Source organism: Cherax quadricarinatus, chromosome 53 (assembly GCF_038502225.1).
Source record: "Cherax quadricarinatus isolate ZL_2023a chromosome 53, ASM3850222v1, whole genome shotgun sequence".
NCBI classification, from domain to species: Eukaryota; Metazoa; Arthropoda; class Malacostraca; order Decapoda; family Parastacidae; genus Cherax; species Cherax quadricarinatus.
This window is the reverse complement of record NC_091344.1, coordinates 18,906,398-18,922,177: the sequence shown is the minus strand read 5'-3', so window position 1 is coordinate 18,922,177 and position 15,780 is coordinate 18,906,398. Positions and strand designations below refer to the sequence as shown.

General features: G+C 43.0%; 1 protein-coding gene across 1 annotated transcript in view; it reads right to left on the bottom strand.

The window, feature by feature from the left end:
• LOC128692339 (serine-rich adhesin for platelets) overlaps window positions 1-15,265 on the bottom strand; it is a 176,296-nt gene extending 161,031 nt beyond the window's left edge. The window contains exon 1 of the mRNA XM_053781458.2: window positions 14,915-15,265. The gene's annotated coding sequence lies outside the window, so the exon portion shown is untranslated. The remainder of the gene's footprint in view (window positions 1-14,914) is intronic.
• Between the last annotated feature and the right edge of the window lie 515 nt (window positions 15,266-15,780).

Genomic DNA, 15,780 nt, shown 5'->3' with positions numbered 1-15,780 from the left:
GTGATACTCAGGGAGAGTGATGTGATACTCAGGGAGAGCGGTGTGATACTCAGGGAGAGTGGTGTGATACTCAGGGAGAGTGGTGTGATTCTCAGGGAGAGTGGTGTGATTCTCAGGGAGAGTGGTGTGATACTCAGGGAGAGTGTTGTGATACTCAGGGAGAGTGTTGTGATACTCAGGGAGAGTGTTGTGATACTCAGGGAGAGTGTTGTGATACTCAGGGAGAGTGGTGTGATACTCAGGAAGTGTGTTGTGATACTCAGGGAGAGTGGTGTAATACTCAGGGAGAGTGGTGTGATATTCAGGGAGAGTGGTGATACGCAGGGAGAGTGGTGTGATACGCAGGGAGACTGGTGTGATACTCAGGGAGAGTGGTGTGATTCTCAGGGAGTGTTGATTCTCAGGGAGAATGTTGTGATACTCAGGGAGAGTGTTGTGATACTCAGGGAGAGTGTTGTGATACTCAGGGAGAGTGTTGTGATACTCAGGGAGAGTGTTGTGATACTCAGGGAGAGAGTTGTGATACTCAGGGAGAGTGTTGTGATACTCAGGGAGAGTGTTGTGATACTCAGGGAGAGTGTTGTGATACTCAGGGAGAGTGTTGTGATACTCAGGGAGAGTGTTGTGATACTCAGGGAGAGTGTTGTGATACTCAGGGAGAGTGTTGTGATACTCAGGGAGAGTGGTGTGATACTCAGGGAGAGTGTTGTGATACTCAGGGGGAGTGGTGTGATACCCAGGGAGAGTGGTGTGATACCCAGGGAGAGTGGTGTGATACTCAGGGAGAGTGTTGTGATACTCAGGGAGAGTGGTGTGATACGCAGGGTGACTGGTGTGATACCCAGGGAGAGTGGTGTGATACTCAGGGAGAGTAGTGTGATACTCAGGGAGAGTAGTGTGATACTCAGGGAGAGTGGTGTGATACTCAGGGAGAGTAGTGCAGCTGGCGGGAGAACAATAAAAGGGTTAGAAAAACAGTCGACAGGTCAGAAGGGGACAGCAGCAACGAAGCATGACGGGGACTAACAAGGTCACCACAGAGAGAGTAAGAGGAGACTTGCAAGTGAAACTCATGAAGGAATTCGAGGACAAATATAAAAGGACCATCAAGTACTCACAGCAGAGGTACACGAGTGAAAGAAATTATAGACACCCTGGCAGATCGATTACAACTCACGGGAAGAAAGTTGAACCTCATACCGCATAAAAAATATGAAAGAAGTTAGTAAATATTTTCTGTGTATGCTTAAAAGTTAAACCAGTATTGATAAATATTATAATGGAGGCTTCGAGGGAAGCAGTGATATACAGCCACACATAACTGATGCGCACATATATAAGGAACAAATGAAAGACAGTCGTAATAAATAAATGGAGAGTACAAACAAGCAGAGTTTAGGCACAACCTGGGAGTGAATAACACACGTCCACCATCTGGTCCCAGGTACACAAGAACACGTCCACCATCTGGTCCCAGGTACACAAGAACACGTCCACCATCTGGTCCCAGGTACACAAGAACACGTCCACCATCTGGTCCCAGGTACACAAGAACACGTCCACCATCTGGCCCCAGGTACACAAGAACACGTCCACCATCTGGCCCCAGGTACACAACACATCCACCATCTGGACCCAGGTACACAACACATCCATCATCTGGCCCCAGGTACACAAGAACACGTCCACCATCTGGTCCCAGGTACACAAGAACACGTCCACCATCTGGTCCCAGGTACACAAGAACACGTCCACCATCTGGCCCCAGGTACACAACACATCCACCATCTGGACCCAGGTACACAACACATCCATCATCTGGCCCCAGGTACACAAGAACACGTCCACCATCTGGTCCCAGGTACACAAGAACACGTCCACCATCTGGTCCCAGGTACACAAGAACACGTCCACCATCTGGACCCAGGTACACAAGAACACGTCCACCATCTGGCCCCAGGTACACAACACATCCACCATCTGGACCCAGGTACACAACACATCCATCATCTGGCCCCAGGTACACAAGAACACGTCCACCATCTGGTCCCAGGTACACAAGAACACGTCCACCATCTGGTCCCAGGTACACAAGAACACGTCCACCATCTGGTCCCAGGTACACAAGAACACGTCCACCATCTGGCCCCAGGTACACAACACATCCACCATCTGGACCCAGGTACACAACACATCCATCATCTGGCCCCAGGTACACAAGAACACGTCCACCATCTGGTCCCAGGTACACAAGAACACGTCCACCATCTGGTCCCAGGTACACAAGAACACGTCCACCATCTGGCCCCAGGTACACAAGAACACGTCCACCATCTGGCCCCAGTTACACAAGAACTCGTCCGCCATCTGGCCCCAGGTACACAAGAACACGTCCACCATCTGCACCCAGGTACACAATAATACATCTACCATCTGGACCCAGGTACATAAGAACACGTCCACCATCTGGACCCAGGTACACAACACATCCACCATCTGGACCCAGGTACACAACACATCCACCATCTGGCCCCAGGTACACAAGAACACGTCCACCATCTGGCCCCAGGTACACAAGAACACGTCCACCATCTGGCCCCAGGTACACAAGAACACATCTACCATCTGGTCCTAGGTACACAACACGTCCACCATCTGGCCCCAGGTACACAAGAACACATCCACCATCTGGACCCAGGTACACAGTAACACATCTACTATCTGGCCCCACGTACATAAGAACACGTCCACCATCTGGCCCCAGGTACCCAAGAGCACGTCCACTATCTGGCCCCAGGTACATAAGAACACGTCCACCATCTGGCCCCAGGTACATAAGAACACGTCCATCATCTGGCCCCAGGTACATAAGAACACGTCCACCATCTGGCCCCAGGTGCATAAGAACACGTCCGCCATCGGGCCCCAGGTACACAAGAACACATCCACCACCTGGCCCCAGGTACACAACACATCCACCATCTGGACCCAGGTGCACAAGAACCCATCACCATCTATCAACAGGCACACAATAACAAAGTACGCAGTACTTTAGCCACTCAGCCGGATCCCAGATAAGTATGGGTGCCTAGCCGAAGCTAGGCGCCCATATTTATCCCGGAGCACCAGGCTGCGAATTGGTAAGTATTTCAAAATCTCTTTCGAGGTTCACTGCATGTGGTAGGATTTGATGAACTAACTCATGGATAGCGTGGCGTTCCGGGGTATGGGAATGACCGCCTAGCTTAGGCTAGGCGCCCATACTTATCTGGAGTATGGCTGTGCAGGTTCGTTCGAATTCAAACCATACCACGGGCGGGGGTAGAACCCGCGATCAGAGAGTCTCAAAACTCCAGACCGTCGCGTTAGCCACTGGACCAGCTAGCCACAATAAGATTCGTCCAACTAGGTATATTTCTACACCATAGGAAGGTTAGCATAGGCACCACTGTGACCACAAATGCAAGTTTTTACCGACGACGGTCTGGAGTTTTGAGACACTCTGATCGCGGGTTCTATCCCCACCCGTTTGTTTGCAATCGTGTCATTACGATTTCGTGAGTCGTTTGAATTCTGCTGTGAACTGAGAGATAATGTTTGTAAATAATTTCGCCCGTTTGCGAATTAAGTGTGTGTACTCGCCTAGTTGAGGTTGCAGGGGTCGAGTCCAAGCTCCTGGCCCCTGTGTGTGTGTATGTATATTATATATAAATATATATATATATATATATATATATATATATATATATGTCGTGCCGAATAGGCAGAACTTGCGATCTTGGCTTAAATAGCAACGCTCATCTTGCCATATAGGACAAGTGAAAATTTGTGTATGCAATAATTTCTCCAAAATCATTCTGAACCTAACGAAAAAAATGTATTTCACTGTGTTTGTTTAGTATTAAATTATTGTAAGCAAATCTAAAATATATAAATAGTTGGGTTAGGCTAAAATAAATTCTTCTTGTTATAATAAGGTTAGGTAAGTTTTCTAAGATTCTTTTGGAGCAAAATTAAAATTTTTTATATTAACATTAATGAAAAAATATGTCTTTAAACGTATAAGAGAAATTTTTAGAAAGGACTTAATTTTAAATGAGTTCTTGCTAATTGACCAGTTTTACATATTCGGCACGACATTATATATATATATATATATATATATATATATATATATATATATATATATATATATATATATATATATATATATATATATTATTGTAAACACGAACGAGTGGTATTAAATCAATAACAATACGACTAGCCAAGGGCTCTTTCGTGGCTACAGTAATATAAATACTGCTTGTGGAGGCTAGTACACGACTCAACGACTCAGCGCTGCTGTTCAGAGGGGTAATGCCTGCTGTATTTTGGGCACGCGCCCCAGCTCTTAGGAGCTGGATGAGATTTTCGCATTATAATCAGTGACAAACACGTAACAATATGTACTGTATATGCCATCTTTATCAACACTGTATCTCTTAAATCCTTTGTACCATATATTATATATATATATATATATATATATATATATATATATATATATATATATATATATATATATATATATATATAATCTTAGGTAGGTGTGGAGAAACCAAAGTCAAGTGCGCTAGAGCAAGCAAAATGCATAGAAGGCGAAGGACTCAGAGGAACGTGGAATTGAACGGAAGAACCAGAAATGAATATTCACGGATAAGGAGAGAGGCACAGCTGCAATATGGGAATGACGCAGCATCAAAAGCAAAATCTGACCCAGAGTTGTTATACAGTTATATCAGGAGGAAAACAACAGTCAAGGACCAATTAATAGGATGAGAAAAGAGGAAAACACACAGGGAGCGACTAGGAAGTGTGCGAGGAGCTCAGTTCAAGATTTAAGGAGGTATTCACAGTGGAGACAGATAGGCTTCCAGCAAACCGACACATTGTACACAATTGTGGAGGAGGTGAAGAAAATGTTAGGTAAACTAGATACCTCGAAAGTGGTGGACCCAGATAACATCTCTCCATGGGTCCTGAGAGAGAGAGATCAGATGCACTGTGTGTGCCACTAACAACAGTTTTCAATAAATTTTTCGAAACAGGGAAACTGAGGTGTGGAAGACAGCAAATGTTGTCCCAATTTTTAAGAAAGGAGACAAACAGACAGGTAGCATTAAACTAGACACTAGTGTCGCTGACATGAATAGTATGTCAGGTTATGGATAAGATTATCAGGGAAGAATAGTGGAGCATCTAGAAAGGGACGGGCTCATGTATGACAACCAGCATGGCATCAAGGAATGGAAATCCCGCGTTACAAACCTACTGGAGTTCTAGAACAACAAGATAACAGAAGTAAGACAGGAGAAAGGGATGGGTAAATTACATCTTCTGGGACTGTAAGAAGGCTTTCGGAACACTCTACAGAAGAGACCGATTGAAAAGCTAGAGGAGCAGGAAAGAATAGAAGGAAAAGTACTGCAGTGGATCAGGGCATACCTGAGAGGAAGGAAACAGTGTATTGGTATATTGGTACGTGACGAGGTGTCAGAGTGGGTGCAGATGTCGAGTGGGGTTCCACAAGGGTCAGTCCTAGGTCCGGTGCTGTTTCTTGTATATGTGAATGACATGAAAGGGATAAATTCAGAGGTGTCCCTGTTTGTAGACGATGTGAAGCTAACGAGGAGAATACAAGCAGATGAGGATCAGGTAAGTTTATAAGGAGATTTGGACAGGCTGCAAGCCTGGTCCGGCAAATCACTTCTGGAGTTTAACCCCAACAAGTGCAAAATCATGAAGCTCGGGGAAGGAGAAAGAAGACCGCAGACATAGTATGACTAGGGAATCAAAGGATCTTGAGGTGAACATTATACCTAGCACGTCCCCTGAGGTGCACATCAGTCAAATAACCGCTGCAGCATATGAGCGCCTGGCAAAGTTAAGAATAGCATTTCGACATCTAAGTAAGGAGTCATTCATGACACTACGCCGTGTACGTCAGTTCCATATTAGAGTAGGAAGCACCAGTATGGAACCTACACCTGGTCAAACACGTCAAGAAATTGGAGAGTGTGAAAGGTTTATAAAAAGACTAGTCCCCGAGCTAAGAGATTTTTTCTACGAAGAAAAGGTTAAGAGAACTCAACTTGACAAGACTGGAGGACAGGAGGGATAGGGGGGATATGATAACAATATATAAAAAATTGAGAGGAACTGACAAGGTGGACAGGGACAGAATGTTTCAGAGATGGGACACAGCAACAAGGGGTCACATCAGGAAGTTGAAAACTCAGATGAGTCACAGGGATGTTAGGAAGTACTTCTTCAATCATAGAGTCAGGAAGTGGAACAGTCTAGAGAGTGATGTAGTGTAGGCAGGATCCATACTTAACTTTAAGAAGAGGTATGATAAAGCTCATGGAGCAGGGAGAAGGTGAACCTAGTAGCGACCAGTGAAGAGAAGGGGCCAGGAGCATTGAATCAACCCCTGCAACCGCAATTAGGTGAGTACACACACACGTTACTTATTCTAGAGCGTTGTTCAAGTTATCGTAGGTGAAACAGCCAGAAACCTCGACACCCGCCTCAATGAACACATTTACGCATGTAGGAACGATAACTTGAACGCCTGTGTACAACACCGAAATTCCACCAATCATCTCATGAAATTCAGAGACGCCCAATTAGTAATCAAAGAAACTAATTTCCGCAGACGCAAGTGCCTCGAATCAGCACTGATCGCTGTTTCGAATACAGTTAAACAAAACAACGGCAGCTTCACCATCTCCGAAGTCTTAGCAAGAATCCTCCTGAAAACAGTAAACCCTGCCATCACATAGTCTCTCCTGTTATACTACACAAAGCACAGAGAGTGAACACTGAAACAAGCTGCCTCATTCCAGTCTATATTTGTCCAACCTATTTTTATGTTACCCAAGTAATAGCTTTTATATCCTTTTACTCATGTACGAAATAATTGCTCTACCATATTGTATTACTTTTGTTACTACCACTACTACTACTACTACCACTAGTGAACATCGAAATGGTACCTCACTAATATTACACCTCACTCTGAGCCTTTATATACCCTCTGTGTCCATGTATTGTTTGTAATGGCTTGATAAAGCTCCTGGAGAGCGAAACGTTGCCACAATAAATGTCACATTAGTTGCACTTGTGTCCTTTTTACTTTACATATTGTCGGTAATTCTACCAACTTTATTACAATCTGTCGGACACCGCAACATAATGGACATTTCATGCAGACGTTATTTGGACACCCTTCTTCGTGCTCACAGCTATCGCAACAGACACAACTTCCTACAAGATTGCCTGGCAGAGAAGGTGATCCCTAAGTCTACTCCTGCACAACTCTCCAACTCCAAACTTTAATTTCATAGTCCCTTTTAGCTTTTCTTATCCCCTTTTTAATGTCCCTCTTAATGTCAATATACTGATTCATAAGATGGCCCTCGCCACTTTTGATACGCCTATAAATTCCTTTCTTATGCCCTAGTAGATATTTCAGCCTATTATTCATTCATTTTGGGTCATTTCTATTTGATCTAATTTCTTTATTTGGGATAAACGTTCTTTGAGCAGCATGTATTGTGCTCAGAAAACTGTCATATTGATAGCTCTCTTCGTTACCCCAGTCAACAGATGATAAGTGTTCTCTAAGCCCATCGTAATCTGCTAAGCGAAAATCTGGGACTGTTACTGAGTTATCCCTACTATCATACTTCCATTCAATTCTAAATGTAATTGATTTGTGGTCGCTAGCACCCAGTTCCTCTGAAACTTCTAAATTATTAACAAGGGATTCATTGTTTGCCAGAACTAAGTCAAGCAGGTTATTACCCCTTGTAGGTTCTGTCACAAACTGCTTCAAAAAACAATCCTGAACTACTAAGAAGTCGTATGATTCTAAATTCCCAGTCAAGAAATTCCAATCAATATGTCTAAATTTAAAGTCTCCTAGAATTACTACATTATCGTGCCTTGTGGCCCTAACAATTTCCTCCCATAGTAGTCTCCCCTGGTCCCTATCTAAATTTGGGGGACGGTATATCACACCTAAAATTAATTTTTCATGCCCCTCTGAAAATTCTATCCAAACAGACTCTGTATGTGTTACTTCAGACTTAATACCCGTTTTTATGCAACAGTTCAAGCGATCTCGGACATACAATGCCACGCCACCCCCCTTCCCGATACTTCTATCTACTTGGAACAATTTAAAACCCTGAATGTGACATTCTGCAGGCTTTTTGAATTAAACCACGTCTCAGTAATGGCAAATATATCTGTTACCTGCACTAGCAACTAGTCTCAACTCGTCCATCTTATTCCTAGCACTGCGACTATTTGTGTAATAAATATTTAAAGACCCTCCTCTCTCTTTACCCTTCCTGCTCCTTTCTGTTATTCCACTAAACCTATTACTGTCCTTGTCAATTAGTGCCACTGGCTTTCCAATATCCACCTCATTTTGCCTATTACTAGTTCTCCTAGTACTCATATTACTACACTGCGACCACAGTTTTCCCGCCAAAACCCATACCACTAACTATTCCTAGTTTAAAGACCTAACAGCTCCCTCCACTGCGTTGGCCAGTGCTCCCACCCCACACCTAGATAAGTGAACCCCATCCCTGGCATACATGTCATTTCTGCCATAGAAGAGGTCCCAGTTGTCAATGAATGTTACCGCATTTTCCTTACAGTATTTGTCCAGCCAGCAATTGACACCAATTGCTCTGGACAACCATTCATTTCCAACTCCTCTCCTTGGCAAAATGCCACATATGACAGGTTTCCCACCCTTCCTCCTAATTATCTTTATTGCTGACCTATACCTGCTAATCAGGTCCTCACTCCTACGTCTGCCAACATCGTTGCCTCCAGCACTGAGACAGATAATAGGATTGCACCCATTACCTCTCATGATGTCATCCAGATGGCTAACAATATCCTTCATCCCAGCCCCAGGAAAACACACTCTCTGCCTCCTACTCCTATCCTTCAAGCAGAATGCCCTATCCATGTACCTAATCTGGCTATCCCCAACAACAACAATGTTTTTACCTTCCTTGGCGTCGTCCGTCGTGATGCTCCGAGTAGTCGACTCACATTCGCCAGGTAGCATTACACCACTTGTAGAATTCGTCAAGACGTTCTCGATGGTCTTCGTTGGGGTTTCTAGGGATGTCTTACTCACGTCTGCCAATGCTTCTTTGGTGCTCGTTGTGGCATTCCCAGTAGAACACTCACATTCGTCAGGTAGCACCGAGAATGGGTTGGAAGTTTCCACGGTAGTCTTCTGGTTTCTCGTTGTTTCTGCCTCTCCAACCGTTTTCTTGATCTTCAGCTTGGTTCCATTTTGCCCGACCACTGACCAAGCTCCCCTCTTAACATGGGGACTCAACAGAAGGATTACGAATCCTCTTGTTCTCCTCCGTTAATCGCCGTATCTCCATCTTAGCAACTCTGAGCTCTTCTCTCAGCTGCTGGTAAAGTTGCTCAAGAGAGGGCATCCTGGTTCAGATTTAGCCTTTCCAGGCTAAATTTAAATGAAGTGGCTCTGTTTAGCCCACTAACAAATTGTTCCCATTACTGTTACCTAAGTTTTTGTTTTCTGTTTCTTGCATTTGTTAGTGCAACTTGGAAAGTTTTGAGCAAATCTGAGATTCTACGTTCATGATGCACTTTACAAATCCTCTTAGCTACCTGTGTTAAATTGCGTAGATGTGGTTCATTATAGTACTTATGATGGTATTTGTTGTCATTCATAGTGGAATATTTATGGCCTCTTTCTAATCCCTTGATTTATGAGTAAGTTCTCAATGGTAGCTATTAAATCATCATTGAATTTTTGTGTGCCAGTGGGCTTGTAATTCTTATTATAAGTAGTTAATGAAGTTATCCCTGTGTTCATGGGTAAGAATGAGTTGTATCTTTTGTATCTAGCTCATTGGTCCCTAGAAATATGATCAAGATTGACAGCTGTGAGTCTTGGAAAGTGATCGGATGGAAATCATCAACTATGACAGTCATGTATCGTATATGATCCACTAATTCCAAGGCACTGATCTAGTACACTGCCATGTAAGTGAGTAGGCTCAACAGTGCCCATAATTCGAACATTATCATTCTCATTTAGAAATTTCACTACTTTAGTTCCATTGGAGTTTGTTATAAACCCAACAATATTCTTATGTCTGGCATTAAAGTCTCCAAGAATGTGGGTAGGTTCACTACTGATGTGATCTAGAAAGGCATCATATAGTGACTGATTAGCTGGGGCATAAAGATAGAAGATACCGGCATATATTTTGACCACCATCCTTACCAGACTCTGCGGGGCAATGATTGAATACAGCAAGTTCTTTCTAACATAGATCACACAACAGTTAGTTGACCTTAAGTTATATGATGTATATCCAGGCAACTTCGGGGGAGGTACTCCAAATCGTTGTCTACATCCCTGCAAATAAATGTCATCAGTTTCCTTGGTTGTACTAATATGATGTAAGTCTGGCAACCGCTTCCTGATGGAGGAAATATTCCATGAAAAAGAAATTGTAATCTATCGATTGTAGTAATATACAATATCTTGCTCATAAGACGGTAAGACTATTATGCTCGGGCAATAGTAAGCAAATACTTCACAGAAAATAATATAGTTGTACCTTATTATTTGCATAACCATTTTCTCTGTTTCCCGGCATTTTGCCAGCACATTCCAAGGTAATGTTTACAACCAAGACTTGCTGCCTTCTCCAATACAAATTGTTTGAAATTCAGTAGGTACTTACACTTGTGGGATTGTTTCTGTGATCGAATGTACCATTCTGACTACTCTGCCATGCTGACTACTCTGCCATGCTGACTACTCTGCCATGCTGACTACTCTGCCATGCTGACTACTCTGCCATGCTGACTACTCTGCCATTCTGACTACTATGCACCCTTGAAGCCGCACATTTCGAACGTGTCCAAAAGTAAATCATAGGAGTGTATCCCAGAGTCCCACAAAGAACACACTGCCGATGTACTCAAAAAAGGAAGTCACTCAAGGAGCGCTTTCGGTGCCACCACGCCGCTCTCAGTGCCGCCACGCCGCTTAGTACTGATATTTCTATAAAGGCGATAGCTCGCACCTTACCTCTCTGGCCTCCATGAAAGTTACAGGAAGAAAACCCAAACGACAGCCCTACAGACCGAGCCATACAGACATACTACGAACACCACACCATTGATGTCAAGAATCCACCACTGATGTCAAAGACTCCACCAATAAGCACAACACCACTACTGACGACAACCACACAGCGGCTCGGCACAATACAGCACTGGCCACACTGCAGTACGATTCATCACATCAAAATATATATTGATTACAACACAACATTAACGAAAGAAAAATGACCACTCGACAACTTTAACAACAACATTGATCAGAGCATACAGTTGATAAAACAAAACACCATTAATCATGTTGATATAATATTAATCACACTACATCATCATTGATCACCACGCTATTGTTAATATCAAATCAATATTACTTATAGAACACAAATATTATCATAACAGAGACAGCCATTCGCAACACAACTCCGTTGATCACAACACTAGTAATTGCAATTCAGTATTCCAGATTGCTTAATAACACAAGTGATCACAACACAGCACCATTGATCACTGTAAATATCACTGATCAGAATACTATAATAGCAGAGCAGTACCAGTAATCACAAAACATCACTGATTACAAGAGAATTAATCATTGATCATAACACAGTTTCAAGAATCACAACATGTCACCACCAATCACACCACAGCATTATTGATCACAACAAAACATCAAAAAATCATAGAAAACCCCATTGATCACAACACCATTGATTTCAAAAAATACCATTAATCACAACACAACATCACTGACCACAACACCTTTGATAGCAAACAAATTCACATATCACAACACAAACCCACTGATCACAACACCACTGATCACAACATAATGCCACCGAACGCAACACTACAACACTGATCATACCACAACATTGATCACAACAGAATATCATTCTTCACAACACAACACCAGTGATCAGAAGGCAACATCAATGATCACAGCGCAACTCTTTTGACTACAACGCAGCTTCCTTAACCACAACACCACTGATAACTCCAGAACCCCCACGATCACAGCACAACACTGTTGATAACCCCGGGACCACGATAATCACAACACAACACTACTGATAACCCCGGGACCACGATAATCACAACACAATACTATTGATAACCCCAAGACCACGATAATCACAACACAAAACACTGTTCGTAATCCCAGAACCCCAATAATCACAACACTATTGATCACAACACATTAATCTCAAAATAACACTTCACAACACAAGACTGTTAATCACACCTAAACACCGATGATCACAATAAAATACCACAGATCACAGTACAACGAAACAAATCATGAAAACGAAGTATCAAAACAATATTATTAACACAGCAAGACCCTTGATTAAAACACCACTGATCCCAACACAATGCCATTGAACCCAAGACAACCCTAGTGATAACGTAGTCCCAGTGAACCCAAGACAACCCTAGTGATAACGTAGTCCCAGTGAACCCAAGACAACCCTAGTGATAACTTAGTCCCATTGAACCCAAGACAACCCTAGTGATAACGTAGTCCCAGTGAACCCAAGACAACCCTAGTGATAACTTAGTCCCAGTGAACCCAAGACAACCCTAGTGATAACGTAGTCCCAGTGAACCCAAGACAACCCTAGTGATAACGTAGTCCCATTGAACCCAAGACAACCCTAGTGATAACGTAGTCCCAGTGAACCCAAGACAACCCTAGTGATAACGTAGTCCCAGTGAACCCAAGACAACCCTAGTGATAACGTAGTCCCAGTGAACCCAAGACAACCCTAGTGATAACGTAGTCCCATTGAACCCAAGACAATAGTGATAACACAATCCCAATGAACCCAAGACAGCACTAGCAATAACAACACAACAACAATAAAGCCAAGACAACACTGGTGATAACGCAGCACCACTGATAATAACCTAAGAATGCTGATCACAAGACCATTAATCACACCACAATTGATCATACCACAATTGATAGCATCTTTGATCTCACCATTGATAGCAAAACCATTAATCACAACATAACATTATTGATCAAATATCAAGATCATTGATCAGTTCGGTTGATCATAACACCGCTGATCATAACACAGTTAATCACGGCACATCACCATTAATCAAATCACAACACCATTGCCTTACACCCATTAATCATAACACTGATCACAACACTTTAAATCTCAACACAACACCCCTGATCTCATCACAACACTATTGATCACAACATAACACCACTGATCACATAACACCACTCATAGCAACACACCATATCACAGCTGTTGATCAAAACATTAATTATCTTAGCAAACACCACTGATCACGACGCAACACAAATGATGACAGTACAACACATGTGATCCCACAACAGACTACAACACATTATCATCGTCTACAATCCTGTTGTTCACAGCACCACTGATATAAAACACAGCATCACTGATCACAACACACCACTGATCACAACACTGATCACAGCACAACTGAGCATAAGTGAACACATTTTATCAAAGCGCAACACTACTGAAGACAACTTCATTAATCACATCTCCACGGCATTGATCACAACACCATTAATCCCGACACATTAGCACTGATCACAATACCATTGATCTCTGCAAAAAAACATTGATCACAGAGCCTTCGATCACAGCACCGTTGGTCAAAACTCTATAATATCGATCGCAACACAACCCATTAAATACAAGACAAAAGCACAAATGATCACAATATTGATCCCAACATCGTTGGTCATAACACCGTTAATCGCCAAAACATCCATCACAACACTATGCTATTGAACACAACACAAAATATGGATTACAACACAACTCCTTTGATCACAATACTATTGATCATGACAATGTAGCTGATCACAACACAGTTGATCAAGCCACAACAATGTGATTACAACACAGTTATACTGATAGCAACACAACACCACTAATCACACAAAAATACCAATGATCACAACACAACAGTCTTATCCACATATCATCACTATTGATCAAAACACCAGTGACCTTAACACAACGCTATTTGATACAACACTACTGATCACAACACAACACCATAGATCACAGCGGTACTGATTGCAACACAAAAGCGCTGATCACAATACAACTCTATGGATAACTCATTAACACTGTTTATCACAACACAGCAGTAGTGATCACAAAAGTGTTGATCACAACTCAAAATCTGCATTATTCATTGTAACCCAATTCAGTTCATTATAACACAACACTAATCAACACACAACTCTGTTGATCACAATCCCCACCATTAATCACACAGCACTGATCACAAAACCACACGATTAATAACATCACAACACTGTCGACGATTAACAGATTAATTACAGAGAAACATCATTTATCACGAGATAACTTCACTGATCATAATACAACAATATTGATCACAACACAACATTCTCAATGACACCACAACTATAATCACATTCCAGCAATATTAATCACAACACACAGTGAACACTGTTCTCAGTTGCTTAATCACACGACAGTCACAAGACTATTAATCACTACTACACAACTGATCACACAAACGCTGATCTTGTGTACAGGTTGTCATAATAATATTAAACCAAACATTACATGCGTCTCGTCCTGGCCACAGTTACTCAAAGCTCAACTATTTACTGATAAGAGCATCATGCACGTCACTGTTTTTTTTGCAACAGTGTAAATCTTAGGTGAATGAGTAGGTAAAAACTCACACATGTGTGGAGGATAGTGGCCTCCAGTCGTGGCTTTCTTCACGCCTGGCGGCTCTCACCACCTTCTTCTGCTTTTAATAACACAGTTCACGAGTAGTGAGGATTTACGGTAGTGAATGTCGGGGCAGATATAGAGGTGGGTTGAGTGTGTGAGTGGCGAGTGTGTTAGAGAGGCACTCAGCAGAGGCACTCACTCCCAGGTGAGGATGACACCTACTAACTCAGACTCAGGTCGAACCTCTTGTCAAGCATCTCGGAAGTGGCTTCCTTGTGCACCCGCCTCGCACCACTCATCCAGCCTGACTACTACTCTACATCTACCTCACTCTGAGCCCAGACTCGCTTTCTAACACCATACGGCAGCTAGATCAGGCTGCATTTTTGCGCTTTGTACACACATTGCGGTACATCGTCGTGCGCGTGGCAGCGGTGTGACTGTGGGCAGTGGTCGCAGTACGAGAGTTGCCAAGGTCGTCTGCTCTGGGCCGACCTCACCTCGTAACCCGGACGTACTGATGCCATTTTCGAACTGTTTCTATACCTTAATACCTTCTTTATTCATCTTCTTGCTCTCAACGAGAAGAGATGAACACTTGCGGCGTACTCGAGGCTGAGTAGACAACACCTGCCACCTCCGGCTGTGTCACAAACGGGGTGAAAAGGAGATGGCAGCTTGCTACGTCTGGAAGGTAGATAATTTGCCAGGGAGGATGGCACCTGCGCCCGGACACAGTGCCGTGTTTTTGTTCCTTTGCTTCTTGATCATCTCACGCACATCCTGGTATGTTGAGCGCCCTCCCGTGGTAATAACTAGGCCCAGGTGTTACTACACACAGGTTCTATTACCACAGTGTCTTGCCACAGGA